This window comes from Cavia porcellus, unplaced genomic scaffold (assembly GCF_034190915.1).
Source record: "Cavia porcellus strain 051 isolate PalLab524CR breed Dunkin Hartley unplaced genomic scaffold, mCavPor4.1 scaffold_4, whole genome shotgun sequence".
NCBI classification, from domain to species: Eukaryota; Metazoa; Chordata; class Mammalia; order Rodentia; family Caviidae; genus Cavia; species Cavia porcellus.
Window position 1 is genome coordinate 31,429,235 of NW_026947487.1, and position 22,045 is coordinate 31,451,279.

The window sequence follows — 22,045 nt, forward strand, 5'->3', positions numbered from 1 at the left end:
TGAAAACATTTGTCTAGTTGTCTGTTTCCTTCAATGCACTGAGTTCCTTGAGGACCGGAAGCTTAACATTCATCTGTGTTCACTACATATCCAACCCTCAGCACAGTCTCATCACAGAGCAACTCTTTTAGCATGACAGTCCCTGCATGGGACGGTGAGTAAAAACACTGCATTGCTTTCTAAATCCTCAAGTCCTGGTGGGAGTGGAGAGGCACATATTTGCATTACTGCCTGTGGAACACAGAGACTGAAAGCTTTAGTCATACAAAATTCTGTATGTGAGTATAACAGTCTGGTTAATAGCAACTTTTTAAATTTGTAATTTATTTAGCTTTTGATTTTTAATTAGCATATTTTAATTTTCTCAATCTCCCTTTCATCTCACAAATACTTGATCATATTGGATGTCCACATTAAACATCTAAAAGTTTAATAATAATGCATAAGATTAAATATTTTAATTTGCATGGTATTATAAAGTTTCTTTTCTTCAACAGCTGAAAATACTTTCTTAGGAGAATATTATTATAGGTCTTTCTTTGAGTGAAATCTTATGTATAACTAAACATAGGTCTGTGGTTTAATTGGTATGAGAAAACTGTCTTACATTGATTCTTTACTATGTATTATTAGTTAACCAGTAAATAATGGAAATATGTGACACTTTTTGGAGAAACATGGTATAACTTTGAAAATTAATTGTACACAGTAAAATTACAAATTATGCCATCAATTCTTCTGTCTTCTAAGGCTATCTAATTTTAACTTTTTCCAAACTTTATTTATAACAGTTCTCCAGGCATTTTGGCACTTAGAAGGCTGACTTGGGAGAATTACTGTGGGCTCAAGGTCAGTCTAGGATACATAGTGAGTTCAAGGAGAGCCTGGGCTATATAGCAAGATCCTGTCTTAAAAATAAGTGAATGAATGAATAAATGAATGAATGAATAAAATTATTTTTCAAAACTTTAGAGATTATTGGCATGGGCTGAACATTTAGCAAAGGATTAGAGTGCTTGCCTAACATGCATGAAGTTTTAGACTTGATCCATAGACACATGCAAAAAGAGTACCATACATACAGACTATATTTGGCAATATTGATGAGTCATGTGAAGTATATCAAATAAAAACACCTAAACGTGGAGAGACCTATGTAGTAAGAACTCTGAACATGTACAGTGGCAACTCTAAAGAATTGACCTGAATGTGAAAAGCTAGAGATGTGAGGAAATTATCTGGCCTAAGTTAAGAATTACCAGAGTAAGTTAAAAATTAATAGTCTCTGATACTTCCTGGTTCTAGGAATACATACAGGAGAGCACTTATTCCTACAGATTGAAACACACACACACACACACACACACACACACATTTCATGAGGGATTACTAAAAGCATATAGCAAAGTCCCGTTCCAATTTTCCAACTGTGGGGAACATTTAACCTGAGTTCTGATCTGGATTAAAAATATCATAAAGCAAGTGTCAGAACAGTCTTTTTCAAAGTAATCTAACTCTGTCAAAAAGGAACATTCGGGGATATTTTATGTATTTAGTTTTCATTGATGCTGGAAAGTACCTGACATACACAATTTAAAGAAGCCAGGTTCATTTTGCCTCACAGTTTCAGAGGTTTCAGTCTCAGTTAGCTTGCTCCAAGGCAGAAACTTCATGACTAGAGTGTGGTAGAATCTAACTCTTCCGTTCCTGTCCTCTGGAAAGCACGGTAATCCAGAAAAACCAGACAGAATGATTCCAGAGATCAGATACAATTCCCAGTGTCATGTTTCTACACATTCACAAGTGTGCTTTTCTAATGTCCCAGGCATCTCTCAAGCCAATTAATCATAATTAACCACCATATTTCAGAGCGAAAAATATGCAGCACCAGAGTGGTTAATATCACAACTTCTGGAATGCTGTAAAGCATTACCACCATATATACAGATCAATCAGGGAATTTTTGCTTGTGATGATCAATTAAGAGTGAATAAAAACTATCACAGATGTTAAAGTTATCAGAAAAGCACTTTTATTGGCCTATATTTTGTAGGTTCAAAAAGTAAAGAGACATTGAACGTATAAAAATGGCTAATCTCTATCTAACTGAGATGAAAGTAATATCTCAGAATTACAGGGTGGAATTAAAAGCAGATTAGATGTAAAAGATAAAACATAATTGTATATGCATGCACAGCTATGACAAATGTTCAAAATAAAAAACAACAAAAATTAAAATGAACATAGATTTTAGTGAGTCATGAAACAATGCCAAGGGACAGATTATATTTGCAGTTGGAATCCACAAAACAGCAAAATACTAGAAGATAAAATAGAGCAAAATATTTTTCAAAACCTACAAACACTAAGAACATATATATATATATATATATATATATATATATATATAATTCAAGATATTACAAACATAAAAGGCATGAAGAAAAGCACAGAACACACTGATGAAGTCCATAATATAAATAAAATCTTAATAGCAACTAGACTTGGAATACCTGGAGAAGACAATGGATTATATCTTTTTAAATATCTGGTATAGGATACTGTTCTAAACTTTAATAAGTAGTTATTATTCTAGAAATAACAGCCACATGAGGTATTGTTTTATAATTTCTCATAATGGTATTATATAATGTGGATACATAGCTAAAATAATCTCAAAATATAATGTTTCTATGAAAAGCCTTCAGAATAAAAATAGAACATAACTGAAGAACAAAGCTTATATCTATAAAAATTTCTCATCAGAAACAAGGTAGGGACAAGAGAGGTAGGGAATAAATATAAAGGACTGACAAAAATATGCCAGCCTGCAATTATGACCTATTTAATTTAAGCTTCATAAAAACCAACATTATAAATTGTCTTAATGAAATTAAAAATCGCTATTTTTGAATAACATTAAGAGATGAAAAGACAAGCTCCCTACTGGGAGAAAATATTAAAAATCTTTTATCTGCTTAAGAATTATATCCAGAATTTAAAAACAACTCTCAAAGCCCAGTAACAAAACAACAAACAACATATTATTAAAATTGAGGAATTATTAAAACAGGCATTACATTAAAGGGAATTTATTCATTGAAAATAATGGCATGAAAATGTGCACAAAAGTTAGTGATTAGGGGAACGTACATTAAAATGACAATTATATGACAAAATGTAAATATTAAAATGATCAAAATTAAAAACAATGATTACACTAATTATTGATGATGCTGTGGAGAAACTGGAACTTTTACATACTGTTATTGATGCTATAACATGGTATGATACTATTGAAAACATTTATAACTTTACCAGAAAGGAAGTATGTACCTACTGTATGATATTGTTCTTCAATTTCTAAGTTATTCTTTGTCCAAGAAAAATGGTAGCATGTATAGACAGAGACTTGAAAGAGAATTTTCTTGTTGGTTAAGATAACCAGTAATTGGCATTAATTATTAAATGTTTTAAGAGAAGAATAAATAATATGTGGTAAACACTGGTTCATAGAATACTACTCAATAGTAAAATGAAATACACTTTTGATATGCATGCATGTGTTATAGGCTCTGACTGTGATAGCTCGGACCCTGGAATAAAATCCAAGGAAGCAAGAAATTAAAATTTGGGGAGCAAAGGCTTTATTTTAGGCCAGGCCTGGAGACGCAATCTCCAGGAGCCAATTTGGAGACTGTGTGCATCACAGCTGGGGAATTAGGCTTTTAAAGCTGAAAACCACAGGAATTCTGTAATCGCTGACACAGGTAGCATCTGGGCTTTACAGAACTTCCTGTAATTTCCTTGAAGTTAAGCATTTCTTAAAGAACAGCACATTTTGTTACAGATAGCCAGATGAGGGGTAGGGGAGGGGGTTACAGGAAACTGAAACCTAAGGCTTTTATAGCTTTCTCAGGAAATAAAAACTTAACCTAGAAAGATGGGGGGGGGCACATACAGAACAGGAATGAGGTGCAATGGTTAGAACTAGGCTATAACATGACTAAGTTAGAAATACTATAGGCAATGAGATAGAGCTAGGTCCTTAAAGAAGCCAGTGCAGAAGTCCAGATACCTTCTAACTATGAGGAGACAGGACCTCCTGCTGTGGGCCAGGCCTCAAGACAAAAGATCAAGTAAATGCATCCATATCCAAAGGACTGATGTTCTAAATAGTTCCCTTCACCCTGAGGAAGTCAGGAATCAACATCCCAACCCCGTATAAAAGAGTCATTGCTCCCTAAAACTGCCTGCTTTCTGTGTGACTAGCTTCCCCATTTGTCCCCAATTTAATCAATTTTACCTAAACTATTAATCTTATTGGCTAACCATAGTTCTGTCCCACCTTATGCCCATCTGCCTTGTGAGTTCCCACTTTCCCACCTTGAATCTGGCACCATGATTTTGCTCTATAAAAATCTCTGGAAAAGACAGAATCCTTGGCAACTCTCTTGGGACCCTTTCTGTCTGTTTCAGACAGAAACTTTCTTTCTCTCAATAAATATATTTTGTTCTTAACCTCTGTTCCAAAAATGCATTCTTCGATTTTAAAGAACAATGAACTCATACTGGAATTAGTAGGTTGGGAGTTTCATTCCCTATATAACATGCATCTTAGATGAATTGAAAATGACAAATATAAATGAGAAAAGAGGACATATGCAATTTTAAGTTGTATCAATTACTAAGATTTATGAACTAATGACAAAAAATTTTAGGTGTCTAGAAAAATTTATAAAGGGGCATGTGGAAACTTTGGTGGCAAGAAAAATATTGTCTATTTTGATCCTGATGATACTTTTTGTTCAATATGAAATGAATAAAGTTGAACACTTTCACCATGTGCAAACAGTGAGACAATAACAAATTACTTCAGGAATAAAGTTATTTATTAAGGAAGGTTAAACTTACTACTTTCAATCTGTTTGATTTAAGTCTTTATAGTACTGTACTTTAGAAATCTCTTATTATATTTCACAAATGCAAAATATTACCAGAAATCCAATTCCGTACTTTAGCTTTTTTACTGTGGAACCTTCTTTATTCTTCACTGTATAAAGCCCTTTATTCTTCTTGATTTTATAAGCTTTTTTAAATTCTTTTTTATGAACTTCTTCATTTATAAATGATTAGTCTTCATTATATATCCAAATCAGGCCAAAATAGTCTAACTAGTAGGGAGCTCAAAAGTGTTTATTGCCTGTGTATTAATTGTATATAAAAGTTTGATTTTGTATTTTAGATATTTCTGTGTTTTTACAGTAATGGATTAAAGCACTGCAAAGTTTGACCCTGCTAACAAAGATGTATTTTCTAATTAGTGAAGTTAAACAATTAAGAAACATTTGTATCATGCTATGTGTATAACCCACTTCTCATGTATTTAAAGGCGCCAGAGAATTAATTATATTTTTGAACTTACCATATTAAATTGCTTATGAGTCCCATAGTTATGTAATTACACTTTAAGTTTTCTAAGTGTAACACATACAAAGATAAATGAGAAAAGATTGGTTTATTATACAGTGTATGATTTTCTAAATTTGTTCAATTTACATTCTCTTCTTTATAGAAATGAGATCATAAAGGATTTCCTGAAGCCCTTTCTTTGTTTAATCATTTAAAGCTCTTCATGATTACTTTTCATGTTCAGAGTCTGCTTACCTTGGTCTGAGTTAACAACCCTTTCTTCTTTTTTGAAGCTGGTCTAATTACCATAGTGGGAACTTGCATCAGCCATCACATACTGAATCTAGAAGCGCTGGAACAATAACTCAAGGCGACTGATTGACAGTGACTGCTGCCAAATTAGCATTTCCATGGAAGCCAGCATCCGTTATCATCAACAGACATTATCCTCCTCTGAGGCTTTCTGAGCTGCTTTTCAATAGAAGCCAAATCACTCCCTGTGCAATAAAACAAAAGAAACTTTGTCTGAATTCAGTATTAGGACAGACACAAGTAGCTTGCATCCCTTCACACTACAGGGTGTTCTTTAAACTGTAGAGAAAAAGAGCAACTGATTCTTGTTTTGTTAGACAGAAGCTCTTATAGTGGGATGATTTCAGTTTAACATATTTAAAAATATCATATACACCAAATTGAGAAAATGTATGTTTTGAAGATGATTGATTAATGTGTTGTCAATACATCTGTCATGAGCATACTAAATATTGTTAGGATGAGGTCTTAGCAATTGGGAAATAGCAAAAATTACACTTTATTTCAAAAGATGTAATTACAATGCATTTTAATTTTTTGCAATTTTATATCAATAATGCTGTGTCTGATAGCTAAAGGGAATTTTAAACACCAGTTAGTCAAAATATCTGTATTTAAACAAGAAACTAAGGTCTTCATAAATTACCCATAATTACTTCATAGAATATTTAAAAATTAGAACTAAAAATTGGATATCTGTCTTATTTACTTTTTTCATTGCTGAAACATAATACCAGACACCCAAAGTTAAGCGAGGAAAGGTTTATTTGGCACACATTTTATAGAAGTTTCAGTCCATAGTTCGCTGACTCCAAAGCAAGGTGGAACTTCAGAGGGGCATCCAGAGAAGGATCAGTCCTTGGCAAAGCAAGTCAGGCAGAAGACAACAAGTAGCAGTCCAAACAACCTTAGTGTCTTCTTTCTGCATGTTTTATATTGAATCTAAGATATTTGTTTTAGGGCGGGTGCCAAACTAATCAGTGAGTGATTTAATAGTCACATAGCTCTAATCCCAGCATCATACACCCCAGAGCCAGCTACCACTGAAAAAAACCCTACCTATGATCACATGAGGCTGTGAGAGAATATCTATACACAAACCATAACATCTGCGCTGGTCCCTCAAATACTCAAGGATATGCCTTTATGCAAAAGGCATTTAATCCTTCACCAAGATTCTGAGCGGTTTTAGCATTGCTGAAAAGTCCAAGCACAAAGTCTCCTGAGATTTGAGGAAAATTCTGAGCTGTGAGCCTCTCTACAATGATTAAAAAGTTTAATACTTACAAAAACCAATGGCATAAGATAAACATCTGCAGTCCAAAATATACAAAGAGGAACATAAAAAGGAGTGGTACTCAAGCAAATTCAAAATCGAGCAGGACATGTACTAATACTTTGCTCGAAAGAAATACACAGAATTAATAAGATATTAGCAATTTACTGAAATGATTTGATTATTCAAATTGACGGCTTTGTACAAGTTCTCTCTCATACATATGTACAAAAGTTTTCTATGTATAGTAGAATCTATTATTTTATAATACAATGTACAATAGATTCCTAGCCAGCTATCACTACAATAACACAAAATACTACAGATTCAGTGGTTTCAATAATGTGATAATTGATTGGTTGTGTCAGTTTGAAAAGTTTAGTTAAAAGAAGCTAAACCCAATTGCCTCAGGAATTCTATACGTGTCCTAGGGTAAGATGGCCCATCCTAGGGTGACTCATTGCCTGAATGATATAAAAGGGAAATGAGGAAGGATGGATCTGCTTGTTTCTTTGGAGAAGCTCCAGGCTTGATCTTTACCTTGGATGTGGTCTCCTGGTTTCCAGTGCAGACTTCAGTTACTGTCATAGACTCTTTAGCCTTTTACAGACCTATCAGAATATGGACTTGCATTGGTCACTGCAGTGAGCTCCAGACCCTGGACTGAATCCTTCAGCCTCCAGTCTGCAAACAGATTTTCTGTACTCTTCTTCATCTGACTCTGTGGTGAGAATTATAAGATAATCTTATACTTCTCACACATTTGTATATCTTGTGCTATATCTGTATCTTTAGTAAAGCACTGATTGATACAAACAACAAAAGTAGTTTAATCTGTAGGCTAAAAGTGCAAGACCAGCATTTGGCAGGTTTCTCTGAGGAACACTCTTAGGTTTCCCTATAACTACTCATTTACCATGTCTTTTTCCTTCACATAGCATTTGGTTTCTGTGTGATTGTGGTTCCTTAGTAGCTCTTCCTTTTCTCACTAGACTGTGTGCCTGTCAGATTAGAGCTTTACAATCAGGTTCATTTCATGTCAATTACTTTCTTAAAGTCTTCTTTGTCAAATGAAGATGTATTGGTAGTTAGGTTCTCAACTTACGAATTTTGTGGTGACCCATATTAGTCTGTAAGCCCCATCTTCCAAATCTTCTGAAAACAGAGGGGATAGTGTGGTTCAAATATATAGGTAGCAGAAGTGATAGAATGGATGACTTTTAGTGAAAATGGCACAAAGGTTTGTAGAGTCCCAGGATTCACTTTCAAGGACTGAAGAGACATTTAAAAGGACTCAGCTTTCAGGATGCAAGCAGCAATGACGGAGAGTATGCTATAATTCTTGTTTAAAAAATGCACGATGAGATGTTCTTAAAAAGTTCTTGCCTAGAGTATATGCATACAAAGAATAGATCATTTTAAGCCTCTTGTATTTTATGTAATTTTAGTGATAAGTTAGCATAGTTAATTTATTGACTATTACATCTAGACGTTAGTTAGGAATTTCAGAAGATATTGCAAGATGTCCTTGAGAACAAGAATTCATTTTGTAGGAAGGCAGGACAGTTGAGTGAGGTTGCCAGTGGTTGATCATGTTCAGAAAAGGCTATAATTATGGAACGCTCCATCAGGAGACACAAGTGATCTTAGTAGTGTGTGACAGAGGCTTTGTCCCTTCTTTGCCTTACATTTTTATCAGTGACTTGGATGATTAAAATCACAGCCAACACAAAACTGGTATAGCTATTATGCTGGATGACAGATAACAGATACAAATAAGAAACAAAGAATATAAAATGTCCTGTGAGAGTTACATCTGAAAATCAACACTATAAATCAAAGGAGATGTATACAAAGTCACTTCAAAGGCAGACAAGGTGTTGGACTTCAAATACTTAGTTGTAATTTGGCTGAATATATTAACTGTCTTGAAAACGTATATGTCAATCAGATGTATGAAGCTGCAGACATGGGAATGTCAGGAAGTGAGAAGTACAGAAACAAATATTGGCTGTTGTAGTTCATATTCTGATCAGAGGATAAATGATTTTATATTATAGATTTCAAATGTCTGTAATCCATAAGCAAGGTCAAAGTTATTAATATTTAAGTAGCTACATTATTGTTTGCATATGAATTGAATGTGTCCCCAAGATTTTATATGTTGAAAAATAAACACTCACCCACCACCTCATGAGGTATTGAGATCTTGTAAACTTAATCCAACTATGGTGATTAGGGTTAGGGCACTTGCGAGATGATTAATTATAGATAAAGTGATTTAGTGGACTCCACAAAGTGGGATCCTTGTAGATTTATACCAAGGGTGAAGAAGACCAAAACACAGACACATGTGATCCCTGTCTATTGCAGTGTGACTCTACACTGCCTTAAGATTCTGGCAGACTACAACAGTCACTATATAGACCATGGCTTGGATTTTCTGGAACTGTGACCCTAAATAAACTACTTTTCTTCATGACTTACCCAGTCTATAGTATTGTGTTTTTATCAATAGAAAACAATCACATAAGTGTCTCATTCTAATAACAGTAATTTTATTAATCTATTATTTTAGCCTGCAAGGCAATTTGGAAAAAAAAAAAAAAATCTGAGTTTTCTGTTATCTACCTGTCTATAGGGAGAGGGTGGAATGGTAATATGCAGGTAAATATTCTTTCTATTTTTAACAATGGGATTTCTAATTTGAATATATAAATTGTTGTGGTTTTAGAGGTAAATTCTGAGAGCCTGGTTAAATTGCTTCACTAATGAGAGATACAGACATTCTGGATTTGATTCCACAATCAGTTTTCTGACCCTGAATATGAGTGTTAACCTCATGGCTTCATGAGTGCCATAATAAGAGAGCTCTAGAAGGACAATCTGAGAAAATTGCCAGGGGTAAATAAAGCTTACCATGTACCTTTATTGTCCACTATCCATGGTCAGCATTTGTTCAAATATTTATTTCTAATCTGCATTCAAATCAAATTTAGAAAAAATAGTGACATACAGTAATCCACTTTAACATGTATGAATAGTGATCAAAGACTTTGATAACAAGATCAATAAAAGAAAACTGCAATGAGAAAGGTAGAACATCTTTTGAATTTTAACAGCATTAATGAGATCACTGTATGCTGATAAAGATACAGCACATGGTTGATTTAATGATAGTTGTTAATATCTGTATTGCATCTTGCAGTTCTTGTAAAGTGCTTTAAAAAAATCACAGAATAAAAACATGTTAAGAAAGAGCAGACAGAATACTAAAGAAAATTTAATATATATTATTAAAGTACATTGTTACAAAACTTCACACGGCATATATACAAGTAATAAAGTAACTTACAGTTATATTTTCTTAACTGTGATAAGTTAAAAATGTCAATGTTGTTATATTCTCCTCTGCAGTGTAATTCTCTTATTCCACAGACTAGATTTATCCTAAATTTTATATGTCACTTTGATTCATCATGAATACCTGCGTTATCTAAGCAATGAAACATTTATGAGCACACTGTGATGCTACTTTGAGTGTTTTTAAACTTCAGAGAGGCCTGAGATATAGTTTAGCAGCATAAGCACCTGCCTGGCAAGCATAAGGCCCTGACTTTCATTCTTGGTACTAAAAACAAAAACCAAAATCAAAAACAAAAGAAAATCTTCAGAGAAATGAAACAATGTATATCCTCTGAAATTTACCTTTTCCAAGTAATATTTTGTGTTTCAAATTCATATGCATATTGATAAATAAAATTCATATACTTCAATATGTATGCCCTATTTCACTCTTCCTCATGGCTGTGTAGTATATCATATATATATATACACATATACATATATATATGAATAAATAAATTCATTTGATATTAACTGTACATATCTATATATGTGTGTGCCCATGCTTTTTACTGTGACTGAAAATGAATATGATTACTGTGTTCCAACACCTGATGTTATGTTTCCTTTCAGCATGAGTGCAAAATATATTTCACAGTGGTCTGAGTTTGTAATTCTATGATTCCTAATAGAGTTGAACATCTTATAATTTGTTTTGTAAGACTCTTGTGTTTTACCATTTATGTAATATCTTGATAGGTTACTTCTATTAAATGAGCATTTATCATATTGAATCAGGCATTTTTATGCATTTTACCTATAGAATTTTTTACATCTTTCATATAAAGATTCAGTTGGTTAAATAAATCTGTTCCTTATTTTGCAGACACGTTTTCAAGACAGCTCAGATCATTTTTAGAAACTGCTCTTCTAGGCTTTCTATTGTTAATCCCTTGCATTATTATGGTGTATTTTAGAATAAAAGACTAACATATTGACAATGGTAGAACTCCATTAACTAAATCCCAAGAAGTACTTGGGATTTTTTCACAAATGTGATTTCCTGTTCCAAGATCAGATTCTGAATACTAACTTGCATTTCTCCTTCTCGTTCCTCTTTGCCCTCAGCTGTGTGAAAGTTTGTTGACTTTTCTTGTTTCATAAACAGTAGAGGGATCTTAGCCACACATTGTATAGTATACCATGCAATACTGGTTCCTTTTTATTATATTTCCCACAATTAGCCTGATTTTTGGACTTTTGGAGAGGCGAGTTGCTCATTTTATCATAATCTATAAGAGTGTACACGATAACATATAGCCACGCATTGTGGACGATACCATGCAATACTGGTTCCTTTTTATTGTATTTCCTATAATTAGCCTGATTTTTGGACTTTTGGAGAGATGAATTGCTCATTTTATCACAACATATAAGAGTGTACATAAGTTTCTGTCTGCAAGATTTCTCCATGAAATGTTACTATTTTCTTCTATTAGTCTATTAAAACTGTACTTAACTTTATCCCTCCTTGCAATGGAAAAGAAGATAAAAATTGAACTTCATCTGTTGTAAAGGAGAGTAAATTCATGTTTTATTTTGGCTTATTATTTCAGTAATTATTATTATATAAGTCTGGTGCACTAGCAACGTGTCATTTAGTGTAAATGCCATCATCAGTGACCTTAGCTTTATTTGGACAACTTGCTGCAGCTTCTACATAAACAATCCTGTGTCGTATTTTAACTTTATGCCATAGAGATGGTTCAGTTGCTAAACCACAAGAATCATCCTCTAGGAGCTTCAAATAGTTTGGTAGGTTTTATTTTTCTTCTCTCAACTTTCGCAAAATTGAAGAGAAATAGGCTTTGCTTAGGTCACTGATGTGGATGTTTCTGTCTTCTGTTGAGACTCTTTTGCTTTTCTATCATTTGTATATTCAGTGGAGTAGTATTTTAAACTTCCTACAAGAACTCACTCCTTTGAAGGTACAAGTTGGCTAACTGGCAAAAGAGGGCTACCATTTTGCTAATGTTGGCTTTCAAATGGCATTTCTTCTTAAACACATTTTCAATCTTGGATTCTGGTAAGAAATCTGTGTACTTACTTTTTCCTAGGAGAATTACAGGTGATTATAAATTTTTTAATTGGTCGTTTAAATGTTGTACCCAGGCTATAGTGAGTTAAAAGACAGAAAGAGAAAGGAAAATGACAAGTTAATAACTAGGCATAAGTTCACAAAGTTTACAAGTTATTTTTGTCTCCTTATATAGGTGCAATTAATGATACTACAAACACATGCATGTACACGCAAACACAAAGATGTCATCAAATATCGCTTATTAAAGATAACTGTCACAGAAACAATACTAATGAAAAATTTGAAATATTGAAATATCAAATGATGAGACAGATACATGAAGTGAAAACATGATACTCAAAAAATGATCCTGATAGATTTGTTCTATACAGTGTTACAACTATTTAATTTGCAAAAAATAAAATATCTGCAAATTACAATACAGTGAAATGCAATACAACAAGGCAAAACTGTATACAGACTTAAAGTCATTGATCCCTGTCAAATATTCTAACAGCATTCTCCAAAGAAATAGCAAATCAACGATATCAAATTAGTAAAAACCTAAAATAACCAAAGCAATATCTAAAGAGAAAAAAATGAATGCAACACACTTCCTGATTTAAAATTACATTACAAGGCTACAGCATTCAAAAAGGAATGTTTTAGCATAAAAAGGTATAAATCAATTGCACAGAATAAACAACATAGAAATAAATTCAATCATTTTATGATCAATTAATTTTGAATAAGGATACTAAGAGCAGAAAAGGAATGGATAGTTTTTTTAAATGTAAGGAAATGGGTAAAATGGATTTTTCTCTTGGAAAAGCATTAAACTGGACTTTTACATTTTACTGGAGTGTACTATACCGTAATATACTATACTGTACTATACTGAGAAACCAAATAAAATTAGATAAAAATTTAAGTGTAAGAACTAAAACATTAAATTCCTGTAATGAAACAACAGAAATGTTTCTTCCCATTAGTTTTGGCATTTATTTTTTGGGTATAAAACCTAAAACACTCAATTTAAAGTATATAATTGAAGGTATATTATGTTCTAAGGCTTCTTAATATCACAGGATACAGTCAATAACATAAAAAGTAATCTGACTGGAAAAATTATAAACCACATGTTTGACAATGAGTTCATCTTTAAATTTTAAACAATGCTTAAAAATCAACAACAACTTGTAACCCAATTAAAAATTTGTCCCAAGACCTGAACATTTTTCCAAAGAACACAAAACAATGGTCAACAAACATGAGAATATAGTCAAAAGCACCAATCACCAGGGAAATTCAAGTGATTACCATAATGGTATCACACTTCTTTAAGGATAACTACTATCAAAAATACAAGACATAAAACATGTTGGTGAGGATACAGAAGAAAAGGAATAATTGTACAGTATTAGTTGAAATATAGATTGGTCCAACCATTCAGAAAGGTAGCATAACACTCTTACTGGAATTAAACACAAAAATACCATATGGATAAATACCTAAAGAAGATAAAATCACCATTTCTTAAGGATATCTAAACTGCTATGTTCATCCCCTCATCATTCATAAAAGACAAGATAGGCAAACAGCTTGAGTGTCAACTGACAGATAGATGAATCAAGAAAATACATTATGTACTTGTGCCATAAAATATTCAGACGAATAAAGGAGGTCCTGTCAAGGACCACAACACAGAGGAAACCAAGGACAAAAGACTGGTTGAAATAATGCAAACACAGAAATAAAAAATTAATGTGCTGTCTCTTGATATGTAGAATATAAAACAACAAAATAAAATAGACCCAGATAGGGAATAAAGTCATTGCCAAGGGCAGGAGTTGGGGAGAAAAGCAGAAATGTAGGTGAAAAAAACCTAAGAGCTGTATAGGATGCAAAAATTCTGCTTTCTAATGTACAATATGAGGGTGATAGTTACAAAAATTATACTTAGCAATTTTTATAATAAGTGAGTTATGACTGATTTTGTCACAAAAAAGTTATGAGGGTGAAATGATTGCTACTCAGCTTACTATAGTACTGTAAACATTTTTAAGAACATGAAAATAAAAATAAAACTATCTTCTGATACAATCATAGTTTTCTTCCTCACAGCATTAGTTTCAATAATTAAATGCACAGATTTTATGAATATATTAAAATTTTTCTTCCAATTTACATTATATAGACAGTTATAATTTTTATCCTTATACTTTGACTTAACTAAGAACAAAGCAGTCTTCAAAAAAAGCTTTATAGATTTTTTTTTCTTTTTTTCCTATTCTCTGGAATAATTTGAAAAACTGAGTTACTAGTTCCTGGAACGGATATTAAACTCCTCCTTAAAAAAAACACATGCACTCACTGATTTTGACTGATGGACTCTACTAGCAATTACATTTGTGTAAAAGTAATAAAATCTGTCAGGATTTCCATTTTTATTTATTATTAACTACTTATATTTCCTATAAACATGTTTTCTTGGCTTTTAAATTTTTTTGACTGAGTTGTAATCTGTTTTATCTCTAAATTTATGCCTGCTTCCTCAGTACAATTGTTAGTTTATGTCTTGATAAGTTTTGGTCATTTCCCTAAGGTTGACAGTTTGCTTGCTCAACGTATTTTAAAAGATCTGTGTAATCATAATGTTTAAGATCTCCATTGTACCCCCGTGTTGTATTATTTAATGCACATTTGGTTTAACTTTTCCTCCTTTTTGGTTGATTATGTGTATAAGGCAGACAAAAAAATGCTGTATAATTTTCATGTATAACTTCTCAAATTTATTCTTTTAGTGTTCAACTTATTTATTAATGTATTCAATTTTACTTTTTAAAAACTCTTGTTTCTTTTTGAGACAGGATCTTGCTCTGGAGCTCAGGCTGGTTGGCCTTGAGCTCACTATGTAGCTCAGGCTGGCTGTGATCCTCCTGCTGTAGCTTCATGCGTGCTAGGATTACAAGTGTGGGTCGCCACAGCCAGGAGTGCACAGCTTATTAATTTTAGGATTAATAAAGTGATCTTAGTAACTTAAATGTCTTTTCTCATGCTTACTGGCCACATCTTCTTTATGTTGAGAATGTAAAACTTTGCATACCTACAGATTTGATGGGCAGATTTTAAACTACTAATGTGTTTTATATTATGGTCATCTATGAATATTTAAGGAATCTCAATCTTCATTGTAATTTGTTGTGACTTCTTTCACTTTAGTCCATTAAAATGATTTTTATATTTCTTAGAATATTTTTAATTTTTGTTATTACTATTTTAATTGGCATTATTATTGCCATTTCAAAAATATAGTCCTGAAGCTTTAAAATTGAAATATACCTTGTATTATTCCAATTCTTATGATTTGTATGTCTGAAAAATGTGAAATATGCCATAGTATGAAGTGTCCTCTATGTACTTGAAGAGTTTATGTACTTGTTTATTTCAATGGTTTTCCTGATTTTGTACTCAGTTGATCTATCCGTTATCTCGAGATAAATTTAACATAGTTCATATCAGGGTCCAATGCATTTTATTAATTTTTATTGGTTTATGTTTTCAATGAAATTTTAATCAAGTAAAAGATATATACAAATAGCACATAGTATAAATACATAGGTTTATGCATGTACAATATATGTTGATGGTTATCTAATCATCAAATATACTTTTGATTAGAATCCTCTTACATGGAAACTTACGCCATTCTAAAACAAAACTTTTTCTTGATTTCAATAGATTATTTTCATTTATTTTTTAAAGTTTTATGCATTATATTTTTTGTGGCTTACTGCACTTTCATGTTAATAACGCTTTATGCACCACAGGGCAAAAATGCATTGTCATTTTTAAGGTTCTACATTATTCCAACCAAAATGTATTTATATATCACAGTTTATTTATGTTATTTTGTTGAAGATTCCAGCATTTAACTACCATGAACATTCATTTTGTTATCTTTAGTGAATATATTTGTTCCTGTTATGTAACTCCTTTGTTGGTTAATAGTTCATAAGTAGAAATGCTGAAGTTTATTAGCTATTTTCGGTCAGTTTACTATGTAATTTTACCAGGTTTATTTCTCCCAACAAGAGTTCAAAGTTCTAGTTATTTGTCATTCTTATTAATACATGCTATCATTTTTTTGTTAAATTCAGCCTCTCCAATAGATGTTTATGATTGCTTATAAGTATTCTTTTCCTTTCCTTAAATGTCTAGCACTTTTTCAAGTATTTTTGACTTCTTAAAATCCTCTTATATGAAATGTTTGCTTGGTAAATTGTTTTTCTTTGTGTTATTTGCTAATTTTAAAGAGTTCATAAACAATTTGAGTAATTAATTTTGGTTACAAAAATCTTTGGCCCATTTTGTAGAGCCTCAGTTAATGTCTTTGACCACATGTCCAATTTTGTTCACCAATGTTTCATTTTGTTTCAAACCCAGTGTCATTATTAGTGTCTCTATTCCTGAAAGTTAATGTGCTTGGTTTACTGATTTTCAAGTTACACTAAGTACATTTTCCAATTTTTCATTTTGATGTAAGTTTAATTTCTCTTATTAAATTACAATTTCCATTATGTCTGCTAATATTTTACTGCAATAATTACATGTATGACAGTTAACAAATTTAAAAAACATATTTTGTCTTTTTTTAAATTATTTTTAAAGAAAATATTCTGCAAATTTTTTAATTCCAGTTAGAGAGTTTTTCATTTTGTGTGTATTTTAGTTATTGAAAAGCATTAGATATTCTGTAGTTTTGAGTTTTTACTATCAAAGGAACTTAGTCATAGCCATTAAAATCTTGTATAAAATAAAGTTTCTGAAAATTATATTCATGTTATTACTCCTTACCTTTGCATCTTATATTTTCCTTTCTGCAATCAACTTCCAGGACTCTAAAGTCACTTCTATTGATGATATATAAATTTACTAAATTCATTATTTTTGAAAGGTAAGCTTTCTTCTTTGACATTATACCTGAATATTATTTTTCTGTAACCTCAGTATACTTGTAAGTTAATACTTATTTTTACCTACAATTTGTGGATGGTATTTCATTATTTTCTATTGATGTTTTGAATTCTTATGGTAGTTCTGATTTCTTATAGAAAATAGAGTAATTTTCCAACCTTCACTAAAGAGATATTTATTCATATTACTACAGTTTAGGCAGTTTTCAGATGTACTTTGTTATAGATTTTTCCTTATATAAACTACATAGGTCTTGGTGTGCTGTTTGAATTTGAAGATTAATGACTTTCATTAGTTGCAGAAAATTCACAGTAATGTTCTCATTTATTCTAACTGATTTATTTTTCCTTCTCTAGTCTTCTGCCATTGAAATTATGTCAAATGCTCTCTATTCTGTCATCAGTGCTTTATTCCTCATTCATATTTCCTTTCAATTGTATTTTTGTATTCTTGTTTAATTTTTTTTTAATTAGTCACTTCTGTTTGTTAATTTTCTCTTTGGTTCTGAATAAATCATATGAAGTCAGCCTACTGAGTAACTTAGAATTTCCCACTCTTCCTTCTTCTTCTACTACTATTGTGGATTATGTTTTATTGCCTCTCGAGTGGTTGATATATAAAATAGGAAGATAAAATATAAATGATTTGACTCATAAGTGGATAAAATATGTATACAAATAATTTCTAGCAATTACATAGTACATATTCAAACCATTTTTGATACTTTGATAGTCTTATTTCTAGGTCATATTTTTCATTTTATAAATACATGAAGCCTTATATTAAATATTTACAATCATGGTTTGAACGATTTCCATATAAGTTCACTAGGATCTAATTTTTATCTTCTAGAATCATGATATGTTTCAATATAAGGTAACTTTTTATAGAAAACATCCACATCTGTTGCTGACAAAATTCAAAATTCACTCATCAGGAATCTCTTCAAATTGTGCTATTGGGTAGCTTTAATTGAGCATTTAGTATGAATTCAAATGTATAAGACAAATTATTGGTGGGAGAACATAATTATATTTACCAGATTCCAATAAATTTTTTCCACGTGGAACCGAGGCTGTGATCACTACTGGAACACGATGTTTCGTGTATAATGTCCCTTCCTTCACCACAGCCTTTCTTCTCTGTTTTACACCCTGCCACTTCACAAGTTATAAAACAGAGTAAGGAGCTGACTTCATCTGGAAGTCTTACTTCCTCCTTCCATTGTGATAGGCTTAACACTTTCCCTATAATTTGGTTGTATTATAAAACTCCATGCCTTCAGTTTTAGAATCAGCAACTGTCCTTAGGGCAGCCTCCAACTCCCTCACACAGAACAGAGGCGTTCCGTCCAATTTTATCCCTATAGGGTTTTTAAAAATGTTTTCTAGTTTAGTCAATAATTAAAATGGTATTCCCAGTATGAATAACTAGGGTTGATGCAGCAAGAATATTTCTAATAATATGTACTCAATAATATTTAAGCACTACAGAGGTATTATTCTGTGTTTGACACTTTAATCTTTCCTCTTACATTTTAGTGTGGGGAAAGTATGAGGCCAGGATGAGAAATCATGATACATCTTTTTTCTTTGCTTTCTGTATTTAAAAATTTATGTATAAAAGTTAACAGAATAATGCAGAGAGTTCCCAAGTATCCATTACCCAGCTCTATCAATTCTCTTATTAGCACCTCATCATCTTTCACTATCCCAGCTTAGTTCTCTAGTTCTCAAATAATTTGAATACCACATCCAAACTTTTACACTTAATTCATGTGTATTTCATTGCATATCTATATGAGAAAGACTTTCTAGAAGTGTGTACCCCCTGTAGTATTATGTAAATTTTTCAAATGTGTACATCTATCTACACATATGCTATAAATGGAGCAAGTTATAACGGTAGAGAATCAGATGTGCCATCGATCTAATGGAGCATTTTCTTATAACGAGAACATTTCCCAAATTACATGGAATAATTGTGAGTTTGTGGATTTTCTGAACTGGAGTATCACATTTCTGCAGTATGAAAAGATTACCTGTGTAAAGATTAGTTTGGCCTTTAGCCTTCATTACATGGTACCCTCTCTTCCCGGAACAACCTGAATCAAACTGAGGGCAAAATCAGACCACACATTCAAAATGTGGGAGATGGTATAAAGAATTTTACACAAAGTCAAGAATACTAATTTATAATCTTTTCTTACTTACACTTTAGGTTATTTAATATGAGCATGAGACAATTATGATTAATATTTTTAATTTAAAAAATATTCTGTACATATGTTCTTGCTTTCTAGAATAATCATTGTCAGAAAGCAGTATTGTTCATAAATATCTTCTTTATATTTGTAACATATACTTTCAATGAAAAATTCATTCCGTCCCAAGCAGATTTGCCTCAAGAAATATTTTAATTGAATATAAATTTTAATATGATTTGTAACTTTTTTGCTAATTTAGCCCATCTTAAATGTAATTGTGATTATTCATTTATCTGAAGAAATGTGTTTGAATTAAGGGTAAATGAAAAACAATTTTTCTGTAATATTGTTGTTATGACACAAAACATATCTGATGCTCCAAAACTGAGTCCAGAAAAATAACTTCATTATTACAAACACCAGAAGATATAGTTATGTCAACAATTACTTTATTATTATAAAATATTCTCTATATGTGGATATATACATATGCAGAATATATATATATATATATATATATATATATATATAATATTCATGCTTCTATATACAGCTTTAGTATCTGCATAACTCTTGTAATCCTTCAGTTGTTTCATTTCTATTTTGATAAAGACCTACACTGCTTATCACTTGTATGTTCAAAAATTTGCTCAAATTTTCTTTCTCCATAAATGTCGATAGTTTCAATATCTGTGATTGTACAATATTCTCAGTTTTATTTAGTAAATGTTAATATTTCCCACTTATAAAATATCAAATCTATTAAGCTGCTTTTTACCTACCAATTCTCTCATATCATTTTTTATAATTATTCTCCAAATCAAATCATATTATTATTTTACTCATATATTACAACCTGTTTAATATATGTTTAAAATCAAGATCTCATTTTCTCCACAAAGTTTATTTCTATTCGTTTAACTACGGCCATATTTTCTACTTTCCAAATTCTCTATTTTGTTCTTTCTTTCTTTCTTTCTTTCTTTCTTTCTTTCTTTCTTTCTTTCTTTCTTTCAAGACAGAGTGTCACCAAGTAGTTCAGGCTGGTCTTCAATTGACTATTTAGTCCCTGATTGCTTCAAACTTGAGATAATCTTTCTGCATCTGTCTTCATAATGCTGGAATTGGAGGTACGCACCACCGTGTCTGCCTGCCATGACCTGCACAGCTTGGCTTTTGGGGTATCTGGGGTGAAGGACTGTGAGAGGATGTTAAAGTAAAGAAGAGTGGAAAGCAGGGTCAGGTGGAATCTTCTTTCTCTAGATGGGAGGAAAGGAACTGCCCTCTCACTGTAAGGGCTTTTATTTGCACATTTAGCAACATAATGTAACCTGACACTCCATTGCCTAGTAATCTACATGTAGGTCGTAGGTCAACCTAGGGTCTGCTTTTTGGGGTCCAAAGTCACTGTTTCTTTGGTTCACCAAGAGCAGACCTTTTACTCTGACCCGACTGGCCGACTGGCTAGCTCCCACAAGTATGTTGAATTTCCAACTTCAGGGGCTCCTAATATCTGGCTATACTTGTCATTTTATTTAGCATTTGTGTATGCCTCAAAGTTTAAAACTGCAATTCTTTTGAGAAGATACAGTTCTTTTTTCTTTACTGTATCTATGAATGAGTCATCTGTAATTGAATTTGAATGGCCTACTCATAGGTTAGGTATTCTTCTAAAGTTACATTAGCCTAACATTTTTCTTAATGATAAACCCATTTTCACCAATTGTATTTAACTTTGCTAACATAAGCAAACTTCAGCTTTCCTATTTAGACAATAGAAATTTATTTCTGTTTATGTGAATTGCCACAAAGTTTTCAATATAGATTTAGTTAAGTGAGGGAATTTGAAAGACAAAAATAACTGTAGTGAGTGCTCCATCTTTCACCATACTAAGGGTACTAAGACAAAGATACCCTTATTACAACAATTTGCACAGTATTCACAAACATTCAGAAACATACATTTTCATTTGATCTTCTAATTAAGCTAAAGTCTTCACTGTTTTTTATGTAGAAAAGCATATTGGTTTCATTACCATTAGTAATGATAACTGATTTTCCAGGGCATAACATGAATTTTATGCATGCCATTCTCACTGGGCTAATGAAATGATTTTGGTTGCCAGAATCTTTTCAGTTTGGCTATCTGGAGTACAGCATTTTACATGAGCTGCCAGAAATAAAAGCATTTATTTGCACCTCTAGACAGAAAATGTGGGTGTCTACAGACTGCCATACAAAACTAACGAAACCCAATTGGACAATAAAAATCTTTTAAGTATCTCTCCAGATGGCCGAGCCGCTGTTCCACCACGTGGAACTGCAGCACCCTACTTTAGGTGATGGCATTTCTGCTGTGTATGAAAATTCAGGGGACAAGTTGAGAATTCAAAGAACTGTCGTCCTCTTTGTTGTTGATCAATATTTTTAGCATGAT